The sequence below is a fragment of the Macaca fascicularis genome, chromosome 11, assembly GCF_037993035.2.
Source record: "Macaca fascicularis isolate 582-1 chromosome 11, T2T-MFA8v1.1".
NCBI classification, from domain to species: domain Eukaryota; kingdom Metazoa; phylum Chordata; class Mammalia; order Primates; family Cercopithecidae; genus Macaca; species Macaca fascicularis.
In genome coordinates this window covers 131771376-131794080 of record NC_088385.1, presented here as the reverse complement: position 1 = coordinate 131794080, position 22705 = coordinate 131771376, and the positions used below count along the sequence as shown (strand labels likewise).

Genomic DNA, 22705 nt, shown 5'->3' with positions numbered 1-22705 from the left:
GTGTGCAGCAGGCACTCAGGGAGCCTCAGCTTGAACTATTATTTTTTATTTTTATTGTTAGAGATAGGGTCTTGCTCTATCGCCCAGGCTGGAGTGCAGTGGCACGATCTCGGCTCATTGCAGCCTTGACCTCCTGGGCTCAAGTGATCCTCCTGCCTCAGCCTCCCGAGTAGCTGGGACCACAGGCATGCACCACCATGCCCAGCTGAGCTTGTCTGTTTGTTCGTTCATTTGTTTTAGTAGAGACAGGGTTTTGCTATGTTGCCCAGGCTGGTCTCAAACTTCTGGCCTCACACTGTCCTGCCTTGGCCTCCCAAAGTGCTGAGATTATAATTGTGAGCCACCATGTGCAACCAATGCTAATTATTTATTTTTAAATATTGTTGCTCTGCCTGGGATGGGGTGTTTGCTTCTCTGTCCTCCTTGCAGAACTGGGAGCTCCTCAAAGGCTGGAACCTCCCTTCTGCCCAACACCCCTACATCTTGGGCACTTTGCAATGTGAAGGTTTGTTGAATGAATTACTGACTGACTTGTGCTGGATCCTGAGTGAAGAGCCTTAAGACCCAAAAGTTGGTAAGATGAGGTTTAACTGCGATGGGCTGGAGCCTCCCTAGGGGGAACAGGCAGTGCTGGGACCCTCCCCTACACAGCCGGAAGCCAAGACAAGGACTGTAGAGGCTGGCAGTGGGTGTGGTGCTGAGAATGGAGCTGGCATGGCACACACGCTTAAGAAATTCCTGTTGGCATCTGGCAGGGTGGGGCTGGCTCAGCACTTTGCAGGAAGCCTCTCTCTGGGCAAGGAGGGAGCTAGGGGCTAAGGAAACAGCCACTTAGCCAGAGGCAAGCAAATCAAACACCAGAAGAGGTCGCTTCTCTTCTTGGCCTGTTATTTCTAGGGTAATATGGTGGTTCCCCTGTAAGCTTGCTTGTCCAAGCCACTCTCCAATCTTGTCCGCCAGATCTGTGACACCCAGGGACTGACCCTGGTCCCCTTGTGCTCTGGCTCATTGTTGGGTTTGGCCAATGGGAGGCTCATCAGGAGACTGGAGAGTGGGAGGAGAGAAACCAAGGCCAGGGAGAGAAAGTGACCTTTTCAAAGACAAAATCATTTAGCGACAGAGCTGGGACATGATCCCCAGTGTGTGTGTGCGCACGCATGCATGTGTGTGTGCGTGTGTGTGTGAGCGTGTGTGCATGTGTGTCTATGTGCGTGTGTGTGTGCGTGTGTGTGTGCATGTGTGCGTGTGAAAATATACATGATATAAAATTCTCCATCTTAACCACCTGAAAGTCTACAACTCAGTGACATTAAGTGCCTCCACCATGTACTTGGGGACTTCCAGATCGTCACGAGCTAGCTCCAGAACACATTCATGGCCCCAGAAGGAAAAACCAAACCTGCTAACCCTTGATCTTGGAGTTTTCAGCCCCCAGAACTGTGAGAAAATAAAGGTCTGTTGCTGAAGCCACACAGCCTGTGGTGTTTTGTGACGACGGTCCGAGCTGATGAGTACACCTGCCGGCAGCCACGTGTGTGCGCCATCTTGGAAATGGGTCTCTCTGCCTCAATGAGGCGTTGAGACGATTGCAGCCCCAGCTGATACCCTGATCGTACCCTCATGAGAGACCCTGAAGCAGAGCCGCCCAGCTAGACTGCTCTCCAATCCCTGACCCACAGTTTCTGACCCACAGAAACCGTGTGAGATCATGCACGTTTATGGTTGGTTTCAGGATATTTTGTTACGTGGCAGTGGATAACTAATACACCCACCAAGAAGGAGCCATGCAGTCATTTAGTTCCCAGGCTTGGTTTGACCCAGCCCATGGAGGCACTGTTTCCCTCGCCCTTCTGGAGCAGATGAAGCTCTGGGCTGTGGAATGTTGGCTCTGGCTTTCCCAGAGCTCTGACCCATGAGACGTAGGAGGTGGGTGGAAGCTAGCACAGTCTCATGTGACCCACTGCCCAGCTGTGCTTGATGTGATACCATGGCCATCTCAGTAGCTCGTCGCCTCGTTTGTCCCTTTGCTCTCACTCTTGCCATCCTAAGCTTGCACCCCATCAGAATAGCATTAGCCAGGAAGCCCTGCCTCAGCCTCTGTGCTCCAGGTAACCTGGGCTAAAACAAAGAGCTGCCAATCAAGGAAACCCACCTTCTCCTGATCAAGAGTTGACCCAAGTGAGGCCAGCAGCTTCTCTTACCCAGTTTTTGAATCTGGGAGAATATGAAGAAATAGCAGGGAGATGATTCATGCCACAGGCAGTGAGTGCCCAGGCGAGCCGAGTTGAGCTGTTCTGTCATTTTTGTGAGTCATCCTCTTTCCTTCCCCAAACCCTCTTTGTGCTTGAGTTTTGGACTTGGTTTCTGTTGCTTGCAGCCAAAGATCTCTAACTCAGAGAGATACAGATTCTAGCTGTTATTTTTGCTTTTTAATTCAATGACTGATTTATGCTCAGCATATAGTTGATGTTCAACAAACACTTGTCAACTATGAGTGAATAACACACCCAGCATTCCGCAGGAGGCTCCCAGGCAGACGGGCACTTAATCAGGACTACTTTTTTTTTTCAGGACTATTTTTAAAGTTCTGCAAGGAAAGACACTCTAAAAATTTCCCTTAGCAACTTTTCTAAACGTCTAGCAACACGATATCATGGATTTCTTTCTCACACCCAAACCAGTTTTTACCTATTGCAGCTAAAACGCTCTTCTTTCTTTCCTTGTTTTTGGTTTGTTTCATTCTTGTTATTCATTGAACAAGTATCTTTTGTACACTACCTCTTCACCACATCCTGCAGGGGGAACATAAATGATAGATGTCCCTTTGCCCTTGAGGAAGCAGACTGTTGGCTGGAAGTCAAGGAGCCTGAATCTTAGTCCCTTCCTGTTACTGGGCGTCAGTTTCCCCACTTATGAAATGAGGGCTTTGTGCCAGACTGGGCACAGCCAGGAGCTTTAATCCTGCGCCAATTCCTAGATTGCATGAAAGTCTAGGCTGAGGATTCTCAGGCAATGCTCAAGCTCAGTGGGAGAGAGAGCTGGGATTGATTTCTGATGTCTGCCTGGGTGTAGGCAGGGAAAGTGCTATGCATTCGCCAACCCTGAGCTTGGCCATCTCAGCGTTTCCTGCAAGTTTCAGCAGTCTCTGACCTGGGGAAACTCAATGGGGGCCACATGGAATATTCACTCGCAGACGTCAAGTAGGGGGCAGTTGCAGCCAAGATTCACTGAGAGTTCCGAGCAGGATACAGTAGCTGGGGCCAAGGATCCTTTCCAGTTGGTAAATGGGTTGGGAGTTGCCTGGCTGAGGAGATGCAGAGATTTTGGCAGACAGATGGGTAGCTTTTCTAGGCGTCGAAAGGCCTGGGGTGAACTGGGGATGTCAACTCAGCTAGTCCTTCTGGGCCTGAGGTGCATTTCAAGGTATGGGAAGGAGTGTTAGAGTGGGGTGGTCCCAGCTGACCCCCTCCTCCCCTGAGGTCCCAGAGTCTTCTTTGGGTCTCAGACCTGGGCCCCCTTACTTGGAGGAATTAAAGTGTCTTACTCTTCCCAGATTCTGAGCTTTGGGGGATGAGATTTGGGATGAGCCTCCACTGGCATGTGGAAAGGGCCTGCTGGCAACAATGATATCACAGCAATATCCACCATCGTGAGCTGAGCACTCACCACAGGCCCACTGTGGTGACAGCGACCTCCAGGACGCCCCTAGGAGTTGGTGCCATCCTTGCCTCCTGCAGTCAGATCCCCAGAGGACAGCCCAAGTGACACTGGCCATCATCTATGAGACAATGCGCAGCCTTGCCTTCAATTTCCAGAGGCTCTCGTTGCTTCTAGAAGCAATCTGCATGAATTACCATGACTTTCTAGGCCCCACCCACCCCTCCCTCTTCTCAGTGACCTCTCTTCTATCCCTTCTGCTCCGTTCCCAGCAGCTTTCCCTCTGTGCTTCGGACACACTGACTTGTTTCGGCCGCAGGGCTTTGCCCTTGCTGTCCCCCGGCCTGGCACGCCTTTCCCCCAGATGTCTGCTTGGCTGGCTCTTCCCCATCCTTCACTTTTGTCTTAATTCTTTTTAACACCAGTTGGCAGCACCAACTCCTAGGGACGTCCTGGAGGTCACTACAACAAAATACCATAGACTGGGTGGCTCATGAACAGTAGAAACTTATTTGTCGCAGTTTTGGAGGCTGGGAAGTCTGAGATCAAAGCAGATTGAGTGTCCGGGAAGGGTTCGTTTTCTGGCTTATGGATGGCCGTCTTCCCATGTGTCCTCACGCGGTGGAAGGGACGGGGGGCTCATGAGGTCCTCTGTTATAAGGGCACTAATCCCACTCATGAAGGCTCATCCTCATGACTGAATCACCCCCACAAAGGCGCCATCTCCTTAACCCATCAACTTAGGAGTTGGGATTTCAACATATGTTGGGGACACAAACATTCAGACCATAACAGGACAAAACATGGTGCAGCTGACATCAGTGGTGGCTTTGTTGTGATGAAATGTGGCTTCTTTACACCCACTGTCCAGACAAGGACACGGAGGCCCCGGGATGCTGACCTGGGAGTGAAGGAACGTGGGCGCTGGGCGGGGCAGGTCTCCTGTAGACGCACCAGAGACTCCCCCGTGGTTTCCGGGAGGCCAGCTCTTAGAGCACAAGAGTGAGCCTACCACAGCCTACCTCAGGTGCCAGCGTGCCCCTGGGGTGGCTGGGAAGTGCCACAGATGCAGGGTCAGCATGCAAGGAAGACGCAGCCCCGGGGCTGGGACTGTCTTTCTATTTATTACCCTATGAATCATGGCTTGGCTTTTCCCAGCAATCCTCTTGGCAGCTAATAGATTTTTATCTTCAGCGGCTGAGCTGGAAGGCACCTGGCTGTGGACAGGTAAATGCCCAACCTGGCTCCTTTCTGCTGGGGCACTGGGACAGGGGTGGGGGTGGCGAGGAGGTCAGGTGGTTCCCCATGATCAGTGTCCTGGGGCTAGGCCCCCCAGAGTCAGACACGTGAACAGAGAGCAGGAGGCACCCTTGGAGCCTGAGCCTGGGGATCTGGGAAGTTGGGCACCTCCAAGGCTCTAAAGCTGTGACTCCTAAACCCATGATCAATGCTGTTCTCCATCTTCCTGATTCCAGGTGAGTAAGAACAAGACTGGAGGGACGTACCGTGCAGTTGTTAAAAGCAAAATCGTTGCTCTAGAGCTGTGTGACCTTAGGCAAGTCACCACCTCTCTGAGCCTCTTTTTCCTCATCTGTAAAGTGAGAATAACAATAGTAGTCATTTGGGCCAGGCACGGTGGCTCACATCTCTAATCACAGCACTTTGGGAGGCCAAGGTGGGCATATCACTTGAGGTCAGGAGTTTGAGACCAATCTGGCCAACAAAGTGAAACTTCGTCTCTAGTAAAAATAAAAAATTAGCCAGGCATGGCGGTGGGCACACGTAATCCCAGCTACTAAAGAGGCTGAGGCACAAGATTTGCTTGAACCTAGGAGGCGGAGGTTGCAGTGAGCCGAGATCACACCACTGCACTCCAGCCTGGGTAACAGCAAGACCCTGTCTCAAAAAAAATTCATAATAATAATAATAGTAGTAGTCATTTGAATGGAGTGTTATGAAAAAATAAATAAGTTGATATAAATTAAATGGGTTAAAAAAAGTAGTGCCTAGGCCGGGCGCGGTGGCTCAAGCCTGTAATCCCAGCACTTTGGGAGGCCGAGACGGGCGGATCACGAGGTCAGGAGATCGAGACCATCCTGGCTAACACGGCGAAACCCCATCTCTACTCAAAAAATAAAAAAAAAAAAACTAGCCGGGCGAGGTGGCGGGCGCCTGTAGTCCCAGCTACTCGGGAGGCTGAGGCAGGAGAATGGCGTGAACCCGGGAGGCGGAGCTTGCAGTGAGCCGAGATCTAGCCACTGCACTCCAGCCTGGGCGACAGAGCCAGACTCCGTCTCAAAAAAAAAAAAAGTAGTGCCTGGAACATAATATGTTATAAAAGTTAGCTGCAATCGTGTGTCTATATGTGAGGAGAAAAAAGATGGGAAGGAAATGCACTAAAATGTCAGTGTGAAACCGCCTTTGTGGAATTATGACTGAGACAGTGAAAGAGATCTAACTGAACCAACTCCATCTTGCTTCTAACCTCCAACCTGTCCTTGTTCGTTCTTGGGCTTAGGCTGAGCTAACTTTGGGAGAAACTTAGTTTAGAGTTTAAACAAAGACGGTAACAGCCCTTTCCCAAAACAGACCTCCTCCTTGCCTGGGAACTAGATTGCCTTTATAGGACTAACATTAGCCACAGGATTAAAAAAAATTATGGTTTAGGAGTCACGCAGCTGAAGACTACAAGATTCTGACCCTCCATAAACTGCTCCTAAGATCAGTGCTTGAGATATTCTGCAGATCCTGCACTTGATGGCTCAGCTGGCACCACCCAGATTGATAAATTGGCTGGTCTGATCTTGTGGCCCCCACCCAGGGACTGACTCAGCTCAAGAAGATAGCTTCAGCTCCCCACAATTTCATCCCTGACCAATCAGCACTCCTGGCTCACTGTGATTTCATCTCTGACCAACCAGCACTCCTGGCTTACTGGCTTCTCCCCACCCACCAAGTTATCCTGAAAAGCTCTGCTCACTGAATGCTCGGGGAGACTGATTTGAGTAATGGTAAAACTCCAGTCTCCTGCACAGCCAGCTCTACATGGATTACTCTTTCTCTATTGCAATTCCCCTGTCTTGATGAATTGGCTCTGTCTAGGCAGCGGGCAAGGTGAACACCACGGGTGGTTACATGTGGAGGTTGTTAGACCAGAATGAGGGGACAGATCTTTATTTTTATTTCCTTCTTTAAACTTGTAAGTTTTGCCAATATTTTGCAATAAGCACATTTTTATGGTCCTAAAAGCTAACCCCCTTTTAAAACCTGCAAGTTAGAAATTCTGTTGTTGAGATGATGTCATTGACAGCCCTGTTGTCTTGGGAGGTGACAAGGTTTGGTATTGACAGCTCATCTTGGAAGTACCATCTCAGGGCCACAGAAGGCAGAAAGCAACAGGTGGGAGTGGTTCTGACCCTGGGGCAGGAGACTGTGCACAGTGTGAGTGTCCCAGTATGGGGGGCTGGGTTTCCAAGCTTGGAGCCAGGGACATTGTCAGCCACTTTGGAAACAGGAAGTTCCTACTACATCTGAACTTTGTCTACTCTTTGACCCCGCAATTTCATTCCTTGTGATACAGCCAGTGCGTCTATACATCTAAAACAAGACACACACGAGGAGGACATTAACTGCAGCCTTCATCATAATTGCCAAACAACCCAGATGTCTATCAACAGGAGAATGGATAAATAAATCAGCTGTCTCACAGTGAAACGTTATGTGGCAATGAAAAAGAGCTACCTGCAGCTGTACTCAACTGCGTAGTGTTTGTATGAGGAAGTTCATAATGTAGTGAGGGCAAGAAAAGCAGGTAGGCACATCAGCAAGAAAAGCTAGGCACACAAGCACACGTGTGTAGGGTTCCATTTCTATCGAAAGCACAGACAGCCAAGATTCGGCCATCGTGGCAAAGGTAGTGGCTGAGGGGGAGCAGAGGGGTTTCTGGGTGCTTCTTTTCTGGTCATGTTCATCTGGGAGTTGGCTACACGGACGTGCTTACCTTTGGAAATGCATTGCTCTGTGCACTTATGATCTATGCACTTTTTTTTTTTTTTTTTTTTTTGAGATGGAGTCTCACTCTGTCACCCAGGCTGTAGTGCAGTGGCTCGATCTCATCTCATTGCAACCTCTGCCTCCCTGGTTCAAGTGATTCTCCTGCCTCAGCCTGCCGAGTAGCCATGACTACAGGCGTGTGCCGCCACATCCGGCTAATTTTTGTATTTTTAGTAGAGATGGGGTTTCACCATGTTGGCCAGGCTGGTCTTGAACTCCTGAACTCCAGTGATCCGTCTGCCTTGGCCTCCCAAAGTGCTGGGATTACAGGTGTGAGCCACCGCACCCAGGCTGTATTTTGTATTTCAGTAAAAATACTGGAGACAAATGAGACATCATGGCAGTTCTCTCTTCTTCCACTGGACATTGCTGTGTCTGCCTAAAATGTCGAATCTGCAACAGCCATTTTGTAACCACGGGGCACAGAGCAAAGTCAGCAGAGCAGAAAGGTGAAAGGGTCCTGGATTCTTGGTGAGGTTGAAGAACTCAACAGGTGGGTCTTGGTCTCCTCCTCTTGAACCTGGATGGACTTTTGTGATAACCTCAACCACTGGGTGTGGTGGAAGTGTCTGCACGAGTTCTGAGGCTTGGTCATTAAAAGTGATATGGCCAGGCACGGTGGCTCACGCCTGTAATCCCAGCACTTTGGGAGACTGAGGCAAGCAGATCACTTGAGGTCAGGAGTTTGAGACCAGCCTGGCCAACAGAGTGAAACTTTGTCTCTACTAAAAATACAAAAATTAGCCAGGTGTGTGGTGGCATGCACCTGTTATCCCAGCTACCCGAGAGGCTGAAGCAAGATAATTGCTTGAGCCTGGGAGGCGCAGGTTGCAGTGAGCTGAGGTGGCACCACTGCTCTCCAGCCTGGGTGACAGAGTGAGTGACACTCCGTCTCAAAAAAAAAAAGTGATATGGCCTCGCCTTGGATCTATCTTGGGACACGCTCAAGGGACCCCCATGAACTGCAGTAAAGACGTCTGGCTTTCCTGAAGCCACCATGCTGAAATGAACACACAAGCAGGAGAGCGACGCCCAGGGAGGACCAGCTGTTTGAGTCTGCCCAGCCCAGGTGTCAGACTATAAATGAAGACGGCAGCTAGATTGACACTGCCAGCCACCAGCCCCTCTGACTGCACCCTCCAAGAGATCCAGAGCTCAAACCACCCTGTGAAACCACTCCCGAGATCTTACCCCCAGAAACCGTGAGGTAGGGAATGATTCTTGTTGCTTTAATCCTCCAAGTTTGGGGGTGATTTGTTGTGTAGTCAGAGATAACTAATATGCCACCTTCATTCTGAGCATTCATCATATGAAGTAATATGTCTTCCTTATTGCTAAGCCAGAGGTTGATGAAAATTTTCTGTAAAGGGCAGACATTAAATATTTTAGGCTTTCCAGATCACATGGTCTCTATTGCAATGACTTAACTTGCCGTTGTAGTGTGAAAGCAGCCATCAGCAATAGAAATGGATGGGTTCTATAGAAACTGTGTTCCTATAAACCCTCATTAACAAAAAAAAGGAGCCAGACCATAAGCAGCAGTTTGTTGACCCCTGGTTAAAGCCATTTTTGAGTTAAGTTTTCTGTTACTTGCAGCCCAAAGCATACTAACAGTTATAACTATCCAATCAGAGAGCTCCAGGCAAAGGGCGGCCACAAGAGGTTCTGGGGTGTGTGCATGGGCTCTGGGGTGTGTGTGTGTGTGAGATCTGGGGTGTGTGCTTGGGCTCTGGTGTGTGTGTGTGGGCTCTGGGGTGTGTTTGTGGACTCTGGAGTGTGTGTGTGGGCTCTGGGCTGTGTGTGTGAGATCTGGGGTGTGTGCTTGGGCTCTGGGGGTATGTACAGGTCTGGGTGGGTGAGTATGAGCTCTGGGGGTGTGTGCACAGGTATGGGTGTGTGCATAAGCACACAGGTCTGGGTGTGGGTGTTTGTGTGTGAGAGCTCTAGAAGTGTGTGCATAAGCACACAGGTCTGGGTGTGGGTGTGTGAGCTCTCGGGGTATGGGCAGGGGTTCTGGGGATGAATGCATGAGCCCTGAGCTGGCCCCACTCACCCACCATCTTATCAACTGAGACAAGAAGGGGTGGGCTGTTCGTTTATGAAGTCTCTTGGGCATCTTTTATCATGTGATCCCCAGCCTCTGTGTCCTCCTCCTCTTCCTCCTCCTCGCAGGCTCCGGGATCTCTGGAATCCAACTCACTGGTTGCTCAGCCAGCCAGCCAGGCAGGAGTGTGGGAGCTTCCTCTCAAATAAGGGCCTAACGGCTAAAGCTGGGCATGGGACAGGCCTGTGCAAAGAGAGGAGGGGGAGGAAGGACCAGGGTGTGCTGGAAGGGTGTCCTCCCTCTCCCCAGCCTCTCCTCTCACCTCAGATGGGCCTGGAGGAGATTTGCTTCACTCACAGCAGTAATTGTTTGCTGAGTGCTTGCTGTGGGTTAAGCTCAGCATTTACAAGCAGATGACGTGGAGAACTCTAGGTGCTGGACACGCTGTTAGCCCCATTTCATGGATGAGGGAATGGGCGAACAGAGAGGGAAATCACTGTCCTGGGGACCCACAATAAGAGGCAGGATTCCCACCCAGGCTGGCTGTCCCCATGCCAAGATCTAGGATGAGTCTTCAGTCAAAGCCAGAGCAGACCCAACTGAACCGCTCAGCCCCCTGGCAAGGCCATGAGTCTTGCCTGCGGTGGCGGGGGGGCCCTGCCCCTCCCACCCAGGTGTGTTCCCTGCCCCCAGGCCAGCAAGGTGGTGGGGTGCTGATGCCAGCGCCCCTGCTGCTTGCTGCCTGCCTGCTCATCTTGTTTGTTCCAATTATGTCAAGAAAGTCATTATAATTTTATGTTTTTTAGATTAACATTTTTGCTCAAGGGCACAGTAATTAGCGAGCGGCTGGGAGTTTAATGTTTCTGAGCAATAGCAAGGGAAAGTTTTTCCCAGTAAATCTCTGGAAAGGCCTAGAGGCTTCTGGGCTGCCCAGCAGAGCCCCTTAGCTCCAGGAGAGGGAGGTTTGCATAGTACAGAGAGACTGGGTGAGAACAAAAGGGCCCCGCAGCCCTGTCCACCAACCCAGGGCGGTGTGGGGGTTCGCATGGCAGAGGGGCGCCCCACGGCCGAGACTGCCCATCACCTCCATCCCTGGGAGTCCCTGCTGGGGAATTCCTCTTCCCCCACCCTCTTTCCAGGTGCCTTATCTGTTTTGTCCAGGGCCTAGAATTGTGCGTGGCACATAGTAAGCACCCAGTAAATGCTTACTAACTAAATAAATGGAGAGAGGTTACAAACTGGGGACTCAGAGGCAAATCCAGCCCTTGATGTGTTGAATTGAGCCAGCACAATCCATTTTATACCTTTTTTTTTTTTTTTGAGACAGAGTCTTACTCTGTCACCTAGGCTGGAGTGCAGTGGTGCAGTCTCGGCTCACTACAACTTCCGCATCCCCGGTTCAAGTGATTCTCCTGCCTCAGCCTCCCAAGTAGCCGGGATTACAGTTATGCGCCACCACACCCAGCTAATTTTTGTAATTTTAGTAGAGATGGGGTTTCACCATGTTGGCCATGCTGGTCTCGAACTCCTGACCTCAAGTGATCCTCCCACCTTGGCCTCCCAAAGTGCTGGGATTACAGGCATGAGCCACCATGCCTGGCCTATTTTATACCATTTGAATGAGTTGTCACCATTTAACAAGGAGGATGTTTTGCATCTAAACTTCCAGCTTTTCTGGGAAACTCAGGGTTTCTGGCCACATTGGTCCATATTCCTGTTACAGGAAAGGGGTCCCAATTCAGACCCCAAGAGAGGGTTCTTGGATCTCGTGCAAGAAAGCATTCAGGGTGAGTCCACAGTTCAAAGCAAATGCAAGTTTATTAGGCAAGTAGAGGAATAAAAGGATGACTACTCCATAGACGGAGCACCCTGAGGGCTGCTGGTTGCCCATTTTTATGGTTATTTCTTGATGATATGCTAAACAAGGGGTGGATTATTCATGTCTCCCCTTTTTAGACCATACAGGGTGACTTCCTGATGTTGCCATGGCGTTTGTAAACTGTCAGGGCACTGATGGGAGTGTAGCAGTGAGGACGACCAGAGGTCACTCTCGTGGTCATCTTGGTTTTGGTGGGTTTCTGCGGACTTCTTTTTTCTTTCCTTTTTTTTTTTTTTTTTTTTTTGAGACGGAGTCTCGCTCTGCCGCCCAGGCTGGAGTGCAGTGGCCGGATCTCAACTCACTGCAAGCTCTGCCTCCCGGGTTCCCGCCATTCTCCTGCCTCAGCCTCCCCAGTAGCTGGGACTACAGGCGCCCGCCACCTCGCCCGGCTAGTTTTCTGTATTTTTTAGTAGAGACGGGGTTTCACCGTGTCAGCCAGGATGGTCTCGATCTCCTGACCTCGTGATCTCTGCGGACTTCTTTACTGCAAACTGTTTTAGCAGCAAGGTCTTTATGACCTGTATCTTGTCCTGACCTCCTATCTCATCCTGTGACTTAGAATGCCTTCACTGTCTGGGAATGCAGCCTAGTAGGTCTCGGCCTCATTTTACCCAGCCCCTGTTCAAGATGGAGCTGCTCTGGTTCACACGCCTCTCACATTCCCACAGAGCTATAATTGCTGGAAGCGAAACGTGGCTACACCCTCTCAACGTTTCCCATCTGACCCAGTGAGATTTAGGTTCAGTACCTTGATGTACAGAGGCTCACTCTGGTGGCTTAACACAGCAGAGTCTCTTCCCTGTGTAACAGTTGATGGTCAGCGTGGGCGTTTGGGTAGAGGAGGGTTCCTGCCATCCTGGGGTCCCACCACGCCCCAGAGCTTCAATGCTGTAACAGCTTCCACTTGGTGGAAAAGGAAGGGACCCAGGAACACACAGGGGAGGCTTGGAGGGTCAGGCCTGCAAGGGGCCCACGTCACTTCACTCAATTTCCATTGCCCAGAGCTTGGCCCCATGGCCACTGCTAACGGCGCAGGAGGCTGGGAAACTCTGTCTTGCTGTTTTCCCAAAGGAGAGGAGAGCAGATTCTGATGGAGGCGAGTGGTCTCTGCCCACAGCCTGCTTCTCTCACCCAGCCCAGGAAAGCCATCCTCTCCGCCTGCAGTCTGGCTCTTTCATCGTTACACATATCCCTTCCCCCCCACCCCCAAATCTATTGTTTTTGCCATAAAATTGATATCTGGAACTCTTCCTGGCTGAGGTTTTGCAGCTCAAAAGCCCAGATTCTTGGAATTCGAAAGCGCTGGCTTCTGAAACTGAGTAACATTTGTTATGCTTTTCTCGCCTACTTTTCCTCCCCTGGGCAATGGATGGCACACAGTCTAGTTTGGCAGAAGGCATGGGGAAGGGGGCAAATAATTCCTGGGATAAAAGGGCACTGGTTAGAAATAGTATCCTCGAGACATGATAATATGACACGAAGTGCAACGTGGCGCGTCCTGACCTAGCAATTCCACTCCTAGGTATTCACCCAAGAGAAGCAAAGGCACGTGCCCTACATATTCCAGCAGACAAACGCTCCTAGCAGCTTTATTCATAATAGCTAAAAACTGGGAACAGCCCAAATGTCCATCAGCTGAACAGATACATGGTTGTGTAGCCATGCCATGGAGTCCCACTCAGCACTAGAAAGGGATAACCCATTGATACACACAGCGCCGTGGATGACTCCCAGAACCACCATGCTGAGGCAGGGGCTGGCACAGCTCTTCTATCCAAAGGGCTGGGTCAGCCCGGGGCGCAGTGGCTCATACCTGTAATCCCAACACTTTCAGAGGTCGAGGCGGGTGGATCACTGGAGTTCAGGAGTTCAAGACCAGCCTGGCTAACATGGTGAAACCCTGTCTCTACTAAAAATACAAAACTTAGCCAGGCGTAGTGGCAGGTACCTGTAATACCAGCTACTTGGGAGGCTGAGGCAACAGAATTACTTGAACCTGGGAGGTGGAGGTTATAGTGAGCCAAAATCGTGCCACTGCACCCCAGCCTGGGTGACAGAGTGAGACTCTGTCACAAACAAACAAACACAGCCCCCCAAAAACAAAGGGCTGAGTCAAACATCTTTGGCTTTGCAGGCCTCCAGTCTCTTTTTTAAGCCTCTCAACTCTACCTGTGTAGCATGAAAGCAGCCATACCCAATACACAGATGAATGAGCATGGCTGTGTCCTAATAAAACTTTATTTATGGCCGGGGGCGGCAACTTACGCCTATAATCCCAGCACTTTGGGAAGCCAAGGTGGGAAGGTTGCTTGAGCCCAGGAGTTTGAGACCAGCCTGGGTAACATAGAGACCCTGTCTCTACAAAAAAATACAAAATTAGCCAGGTATGTTGGCACATGCCTATAGTCCCAGCTATTCAGGAGGCTGAGGTAGGATTGCTTGAGCCCAGGAGGTCGAGGCTGCAGTGAGCCAATGTTCACACCACTGCACTCCAGCTTGGGTGCCAAAGTGAGATTCTGTCTCAAAACAAACAAATAAAACTCTATTTATGGCCACTAAAAGTTAAATCTCATATCATTTGTATGTGTCATGAAATATTCTTCTTTTGTTTTTTTCAACCACTATAAAATGCAAAAGCCCAGGAACGCTCCTTCACTGCTGGTGGGAATGTAGAATGGTTAAACAACTGTGGAAGACAGTTTGCTGGTTTCTTAGAAAGCTAGCCATGGTCTTAGTGTACTATCCAGCAATCACGCTTCCAGGTATTTACCAAAGTGATTTGAAAACACACGGCCATGCAGAAACCTGCACATGGATGTTCATAGCAGCTATGGTCATGATCGCCGGAAACTGGAAGCCACAAGGTGCTCTTCAACAGCTGAATAGGGTTGGAGCCCAGTGGCTCATGCCTGTAATCCCAGCACTTTGGGAGGCCGAGGCAGGTGGATCCCTTCAGGCCAGGAGTTTGAGACCAGCCTGGGCAACATGGTGAAACTCCGCCTCTACTAAAAATACAAAAATTAACTGGGAGTGGTGGTACGCACTTGTAATCCCAGCTACTTGGAGGCTGAGGCAGGAGAATCGCTTGAACCCAGGAGGCGGAGGTTGAAGTGAGCCGAGATCATGCCACTGCACTCCAGCCTGGGTGACAGAGCGAGACTCCATCTGAAAAAGAAATACATAAATAAAATTTTTTTTAAAAAAAAGATGACTGAATGAACAAACTGTGGCACATCCAGACAGTGGACTATTACTCAGTGATAAAAAGATGTGAGCTCGCAAGCCCCCAAAAGACATGGAAGAAACTTAAATGCATATTACTAAGTGAAAGAGGCCATTCTGAAAGGCTGCATGCTATGATTCCAACTGTATGACATTCTGGAAAAGGCAAAACTATAGAGACAGGAGAAAGATCAGTGGCTGCCAGGGGACTGGGGAGAGGGAGAGAGGGATGAAAAGATGGAGCCCAGAGGGCTTTTAGGGCAGTGAATCTCTGCATGATACTTAAATGGTGACTATGTCATGGTACATTTATTTTTATTTTTATTTTTTTTTTCGAGACAGACTCTCGCTCTGTCACCCAGGCTAGAGTACAGTGGCGAGGTCTCAGCTCATTGCAACCTCTGCTTCCCGGGTTCAAGCGATTCTCTTGCCTCAGCCTCCCGAGTAGCTGGAATTACAGGCGCCCGCACCACACCCAGCTAAGTTTTGTATTTTTAGTAGAGAAGGGGTTTCACTATGTTGGTCAGGCTGGTCTCGAACTCCTGACCTCGTGATCTGCCCGCCTCGGCCTCCCAAAGTGCTGGGATTACAGGCATGAGCCACTGCGCCCGGACGGTACATTTCTTAAAACCTATACAACTCTACAACTCCAAGAGTGACCCCCAGTGTAAACTAGGGACTATAGTTCATAGTACTGTATCAATATTGATTCATTAATTGTAACAAGTGTACCACACAAATGCAAGATATGAATAACAGGGGAAACTGTGTACCAGGGTGGGAAACTGAGTGTGCGTGCATGTGGAATTCTCTACACTGTCTACTCAATTTTTCTGTAAACAAAAAACTGTATTTTAAAAAGTCTATTCATTATTTTTTAAAACATAACAAACAAAAGTAAAAACCATTCTTGGCCTGCAGGTCCTACAAACCAGGCAGCAGGCCAGATCTGGCCCTGGGGACCTGTATTTTGCTGGGCCCTGTGCAAAGGGAAGGAAGCCAGGCCTGGAGAGTTCTCGGCGCAGGATTCCATCAAGAGCAAACTCCTGAAAGGATAAAGCTCCCCTCACATTTCAGGCCGATCGAGGGTGGGGGTGGGAGCGACTGGCTGGGAAGGGAGCTTGGGGATGCGGGAAAAGGCCTCCGTGTTGATGGGTGTGATGGCTGCATGGCACAGGTTCATCAGAAGTCCCACGGCTGGGGGCAGTGGCTCATGCCTGTGATTTCAATGCCTTGGGAGCCTGAGGTGGGAGGATTGTGTTAGCCCAAAAGTTTGAGACCAGCCAAGGCAACACAGCAAGACTCCATCTCTAAAAAAATTTTTTTAAATTAGCTGAGTATGATGGTGCACATCTGCAGTGCCAGCTGCTTGGGAGGCTGGGAGGCTGAGGCGGGAGGATTGCTTTAGCTCAGGCGTTCGAGGCTGCAGTGAGTTACGAAGGTGTCACTGCACTCCAACCTGGGCCACAGCGTGAGACCCTGTCTCTAAAAACATATGTACATAAGATTTTTTTAAAAGTCTTGAATTGTATATTTAAAATGTCTACACTTCATTAAAACATGTCATAGGCTCCCCGCCGCAATCCCCTACCCCGCTCCCACCGACCAATTGTCAGCTTCCAGAGGTCCTGAGGTGAGGACTATGCCTGTGCCTTTCAGAGGAGAACAGAGGAGAGCCGGTGCCTGTCTACTGAGTGCATGAAATGAAATGAAGCCGGCAGGGCGGGGTGAATGGAACGGGGCTGGACCAGGCTCCCCCAGGAGATTTCTGAGCTGGAACTGGCTGGATGAGTCAGGCGCACCAGGAGCAGAAGAGGAAAGGGCCAGGGCAAAGGCTGGGCTGGAGGAAGGGACTGTGGCTTTGAGGAAGCAGCTGGGTGTGACCCGGGGTGGGAAGGTCAGCAGGGCCTGGGCCCCCGGGGTGGGGCCATGTGTGGTCACAGACCTATTGTATTTAGGATCCACCCTGCAGGCTGGCTCTTCCCCACTGCAGGGAAGAGGTGGTGGCCTCTGGCCCTCGAGGTGCTGAGGTTGAAGGGAAAAGCCTGCAAGTCCAGGAGACAGGCTCTGGGGCAACCTGACCCCAGTGAAGGAGTTGTCCCCACCCAGCACAGAGGAGGAGGAGTGTGGAGGGCAGAAGTTTGCCAACCAAGGCAAGAGTGGGTTCGGAAGCTTTCTGTAAAGGCAGGCATTTGGATGTGTCAGTTTCCTATTGCTGCTGGAACAAATCGCCACAAACATAGAGGCGTAAAGCAACACAAAATTGTTATCTCCCCGTTCTGGAGGGCAGAAGTTCCCAGTGGATCTTATGGAGCTGAGGTCAGGGCACTGGCAGGGCTGGTTCCTTCTGGAGGGTCCAGAGCAGGCTCCATTCCCTTTCCTCTTGCAACTTCTTGAGGCTGCCACACTCCTTGGCTGGTGGCCGAATCGCCCTGACTTCTGTTTCCACTATCTGTTCTTCTCTTCCACCTTCTCCTATTCTGACCCTCCTGCCTCCCTCCTATAAGGATCTTTGCGATGATATTGGGCCCCTCGATCATCCAAGATAATCTCCCCATGGCAAAATCCATAACTTCATCCCATCTGCAGGAGCCCCTTCACCGTGAGCCCCTTCACCGTGAGCCCCTTTACCGTGTGTTGAATCGTGTCTCCCACTCCAAACTCACATCCTAAAGCTCTCACGCCCCAGTATCTCACAACGGAACTGTATTCGAGGACCAAGTCTCTAAAGAGGTGATGACGTTAACATGGGTTCGTTAAGTTGAGCCCTACTCCAATAGTCCTGGTGTCCTTTTTTTTGAGTCAGGGTCTCACTCCATGGCCCAGCCTGGAGTGCAGTGGCACCACCACAGCACACTGCAGCCTTGAACCCCTGGATTCAAGCAATCCTCCTACCTCAGCATCCTGAATAGCTGGGGACTATAAGCACACACTACCACATCTAATTTTTTAAAAAACATTTTAAAGAGATGGGATCTTGCTATGTTATCCAGGCTAGTCTTGAACTTTTGGACTCAAGTGATCTTCCCACTTCAGCCTCCCAAAGTGCTGGGATTACAGGCATGTGCCATCATGCCCTGCTTTGGTGTCCTTATGAGAAGAGGAGATGAGGGCATAGGCATACCCAGAAAAGTCCGTGTGAAGACACGGAGAAGACGGCCATCTGCAAGCCAAGGAGAGAGGCCTTGGAGTGAACCAACCCTGCTGACACCTTGATCTTAGACTTCTAGACTCAGAAGGCATTTCGGTTGTTTAGCATTCCCCACCTGCTCTAACCCCAACCCGTCTGTGGTGCTTTGTCACGGTGGCCCTGGCAATGCACTCAGGTTCTGGGGAGTGGGATATGGACATTTTTGGGGGGCTGTTAGTCTGCCTACCACAGATGGGTTCTGTGAAGGCGAGTGCCCCTCCTTCCTAGTGCACCAGGGGGAGATGGCAGAGCTGGGCGGGGTGTGGGGGTGGGGAGGGAGGAACAGCTGGTTGAGGCCTTGGGGATGCCGGAGCCAGGAAGCAGCCACTGTGCCTTGGCAGACCATCACGGGGCTGTTCATCAGTGTTCCAGTTCTTTTCCGGGCACTTCCCCACCCTTGGTGGGTAGGGGGGACTGCATGAGTGTGAGTGGAAGTGATGGATCCAGGCTGGGCACACACTGGCCAGTGCAAGACTTTCCAGAGCTCTCTTTCCTTCTGTCACAGTGGCCAGTGATGTTCCAGCAGGTGGCTGGGTCCTGCTGTGAGGACAACATGGAGCAGAGCCCAGGCCCGCCTACAATGGACATACAGTGTGAGTGACAAGAAACCTCTGCATGTTGAGCTGTTGAAATCACGGGGTTGTTTGTTACCACAGTATAACCTGGCCTTTCCTGACTATTGCAGACTCCCTTGCCTACACTTGGTAAGGGATTGCCTCCAAGACCCACATCAGTGTGGACCATGAGCGTAGGCAGATGAGGCGCATGAGAAGTGCATATCTAGCGGCTGCCACGGCGGGACGTCTATGTCATTGCTGCTGCTGTGTGCTCATGTGGCTGTGATTGTCATCTGCAATGACCAGCAACAATGAAAGGCCACAGAAGCCTGTACCATACAAGGCTTAAGTCTACTCTGGTCATTTCAACCTTGGGCAGAAAAGGTGGCCTCTTGGAACCTCTCTGAGATTTAATTCTCTCACCGGGTGGGTGAGAGGGCGGCAAAGAGCCTTGTTATGAAATTTGATGAAAGGCTCATTTCCTGCCCCTAGGGAAAGCAGCAAAGCCAGGCTGACACTGAGGAGTTCTAAACAGAGGAGGGCCTGACCTGCTGGCTGGGTGGGTGGAGGAAGGCAGGGAGCCCAGTGAGAACGCCCGGCCAGAGGCGGAGCCAGAGTTGCCAGGGTACTTGTGCTGTGTAAGGAAACCCCCCAAAACGTTAGGGTGCCCAGCAGCCATCGTGTAATGCTCACAGATCCTATGGCTCAGAATCACACAAGGCACAGCACAGATGTCTTGTCTCTGTTCCAGGATGCCAGGGCCTTCTGGAAGTGCCTGTTTGGCAGTTGGAGCTGGCTGGGGGCTGGGACCTATCTGGACTGTCTGCCACACCAACCCACAGCCTCCTTTCAGGCTCCTTGGACTTCCTCGTAACATGGCGGCCCTGGACAGTCAGATGCTTACACAGCATCTCAGGGCTATAGCACAAATGCACCTGCATCACCTTCTGTGACCTAGCCTTGGATGTCACGCAGCATCTCTTCTGCCACATTCTGTTAGTTATGAGTGAGTCATGAACATGCTCAGATTCAGGAGGGAGAGAACATAAGCCCCGCCCTCCAGCAGTGGGAGGGAAAGGTCGTATGGGAAGAATATCTTGTGGGATGGGAGAGATTGCAGAGGCTGTCTCTGGAAAATGCCATCTGTTACAAGGACTTAGACCACCCCGTCCCACTTCTCCTGCAGGCCTGGGTCCTTCCTATGGCCAGCTGCTGACCACTGGGGACTTCTGTGTCATCCCTCCAGCTCTGAAGGTTCCTCTCAGTGCGTTTCCTAGCTAAGCCTGCCAGCCTGCAGGCTTCTCTCCTGTCCTGGCTGGCGAGGGGTCTGACTGGTGTTGCAGGCAGCCCCAGGGCCTCACCTCACAGTGCACAATGACCCATGGTGCCCTGGTGCCTCTGACGAGGGGCTGCTCTTGGCATTCCAGGCAAAAAGTCGCTTCCCTGAAATGTTCTCCAGTGGGAAGCTAAGAGCATGCCTGCCTCCCATCCTGACCTCCTGCCCCTTTAGAAGGGTCCTTGCAGCTCCTGCCTGCTCCTGGCAGGGAGCACCACAACAGGGTTTGCTCAGAAACGGGAGTTCCCGGCACAGGGCCATCAGCGAACCGCCCAGCTGGAGTGTGGGCAGAAGCAGACACTGGGGCCTCAGGGGAGTGGCCCCCAGGGTGTGAATAGGCAGGGACTTTGGGGGAGGGGAGGGCATCCTGCAGGCTCCAGACATTGCCGTGCATGTTGCTATGATTAACCCCCAAACCCAGCTCCATCATTCATTCACTCCGTCATTTGTTCATCCTATTGTCCTACGAGCTGGGTTATAACAGAAAGGAGATAGGGCAGAGACAGACAGGCAAGGCCATCCCAGGCAGTGAGAGACGACACGAACTCAGTGAAATGAGATGATGAGGAAGAGCGGAGAAGGGTAGGGCCACTTTGGAAAGGCTGCTGGGGATGCCTTGTTTGAGGAGGTGATCCTGTCAGACTGGAGCCAAGCCAAGAGCTGGGGAAGAGCATAGAACTCACAAGAACTGCGAGTACAAAGACCGTGAGGCAGGACCCGAGCAGGTGCAGGCGCGAAGGCCCTGAGGCAAGGCCTGAGCAGGCACATCTGAGAGTTGTAGGAAGCCTGTGTCCCTAGAGCAGAGGGTGAAGCTTGTGTGTGGCTCACCACTGCCTCCCAACTCAATCCAGGGGCTTCTGCTCGGCATTCAATACCCTCCACTATGGGGGTCCTGCCACACCTCTCCGTTCTCTGGGGGCCCCAGGATTTCCCACATCCTTGTTTTTCCCCATATTGCATTAGGATTTGACTTCATTATTTAAAGAAGAAGCAGAGGCCCCCACTCCTTAGGGTGGAAACGTTGCTCAGAATCACATCCTAGAGGATGGAGTGAAAGGGACGTTGGTCTTAGAAGTCCTAAGAGAGGACGGCACAGAGTGGCTGGGCTGGGGGTGGGAGTGGAAGAGACTGAAGAAGGCCAGGTGGACAAGGCAGGGTGGGGCCCACAGTCCTCATTGCCACAGGGCTTTGCCATCTTGCCAAGGAGCCAACTTGCCCTGATTTCACGGAGCAGGCCACCGGAACTTCCCACTTCTGTGGGGGCATTGCGACTGCCTCCAAGATCCTCCCCGAATCTCTCTGGGCCTCTGGGAGGTGCCTGGGGAATGGATTTAAGGTTGGTGGCCCAGTTTCTGGACAGCTGGGAGAAGAGCTCAGCCTTGCTAGTGAAATCGAAGTTGCCACCGCCTGCCCTGCACTCCCTCAGGGGACCCTAGGCTAGTGGCCACCGGCAAGGTTGTCTTGTCTGTTTGCTCTTAGATTCCCGAGGGCAGTGGGCACCTCGGTAGGCGATCCTGCCCAAATCCCGCCTCTGCCTGTCCTCCTGGCAGGCAGCCTCCCTCCCGCGTACCACGACCTTCCTGCAACGCTGGGACTCAGGTTCACTCCAGGGGATCCGGAGCGCTGGCGACGCGGAGGGGCCGACCTTGAACTCAGCAGAGGAACGCTTGACTCCTCTCCGGCTGGGAGGTCGCGCCTGGGCTGAGAACTGGTGAGCCTGCTTGAAGGAAACACTCTGCGCTTCTGTTAAGAGGAAAGGGAAGGTAAAATCCCAAATCAACCTTGGATCAATGTCTCTTCCCCAGACGGCAGCCCAAGGCCTCTGCAGCCTCCGTGTCAGTCAGCCGGAAAAGTGGCACAGCCCCTGGGACTGTGGCGGGGCCAGCCAGCCTCCACCCAGACAGAGCCCCGCAGCAGGCCATGATTCACTGTTCCCCAGCAGAAGGGTCATCCTGAGTCCCATGAAAGAGACTGGTTAATCTCTTACTGTGTCCCAGGCACATGCCTACATCCCATAATGCATTTAGCCTCACACCATCTACTTTACAAAGCACAGAGCACTACTGTCTTCATCCGGCAGTTAGCAAGCCTGCGGCCAGAGGCCATAGCCACGCAGCTGTCAGGAGCTGAGATACAAACCCAGGCATGGTGGATCCAAAGCCTGTTGTCAATGGCTCACACCTGTAATCTCAGCACTTTGAGAGCCTGAGGCAGGAGGGTTGCTTAAGGCCTGGAATGTAATATCAGCCTGGGCAGCATAGTGAGACCCTGTCTTTACAGAAAAATTTTTAAAAATTGGCCAGGCATGGTTGTGTGCCTGTGGTCCTGGCTACTTGAGAGGCTGAGGCAGGAGGACTGCTGGAGTCCAGGAGTCTGAGGCTGCAGGGAGCTGTGACTGTGCCAGTGCACTCCAGCCAGGGTGAAAGAGTGATGCCCTATGTCAAAGAAGAAAAAAAAAAGCTCTTGTCCCAAACCCTATATCACTTGGTCTGTTGGTGATCCTGTCAGACTGGAGCCAAGCCAAGAGCTGGGGAAGAGCATATCAGGCAAGAACTGCGAGTGCAAAGACCATGGGGCAGGACCTGAGCAGGTGCAGGTGCAAAGACCGTGAGGCAGGACCTGAGCAGGTGCAGGTGCAAAGACCATGAGGCAGGACCTGAGCAGGTGCAGGTGCAAAGACCGTGAGGCAGGACCTGAGCAGGTGCAGGTGCAAAGGCCCTGAGGCAAGGCCTGAGCAGGTGCAGGTGCAAAGGCCCTGAGGCAAGGC

General features: G+C 51.5%; 1 long non-coding RNA gene across 2 annotated transcripts in view; it reads left to right on the top strand.

Annotated features, from left to right (window-relative positions):
• Window positions 1-22223, top strand: part of LOC135966349 (uncharacterized) — a 132143-nt gene extending 109920 nt beyond the window's left edge. Inside the window, exons 4-6 of one of the 2 annotated variants that reach the window (XR_010579641.2) lie at window positions 18551-18638; window positions 19354-19608; window positions 21418-22223. This is a non-coding gene — a long non-coding RNA (uncharacterized lncRNA). The remainder of the gene's footprint in view (window positions 1-18550; window positions 18639-19353; window positions 19609-21417) is intronic. The other variant, XR_010579643.2, reaches the window with a different exon arrangement.
• The last annotated feature ends 482 nt before the right edge of the window (window positions 22224-22705 follow it).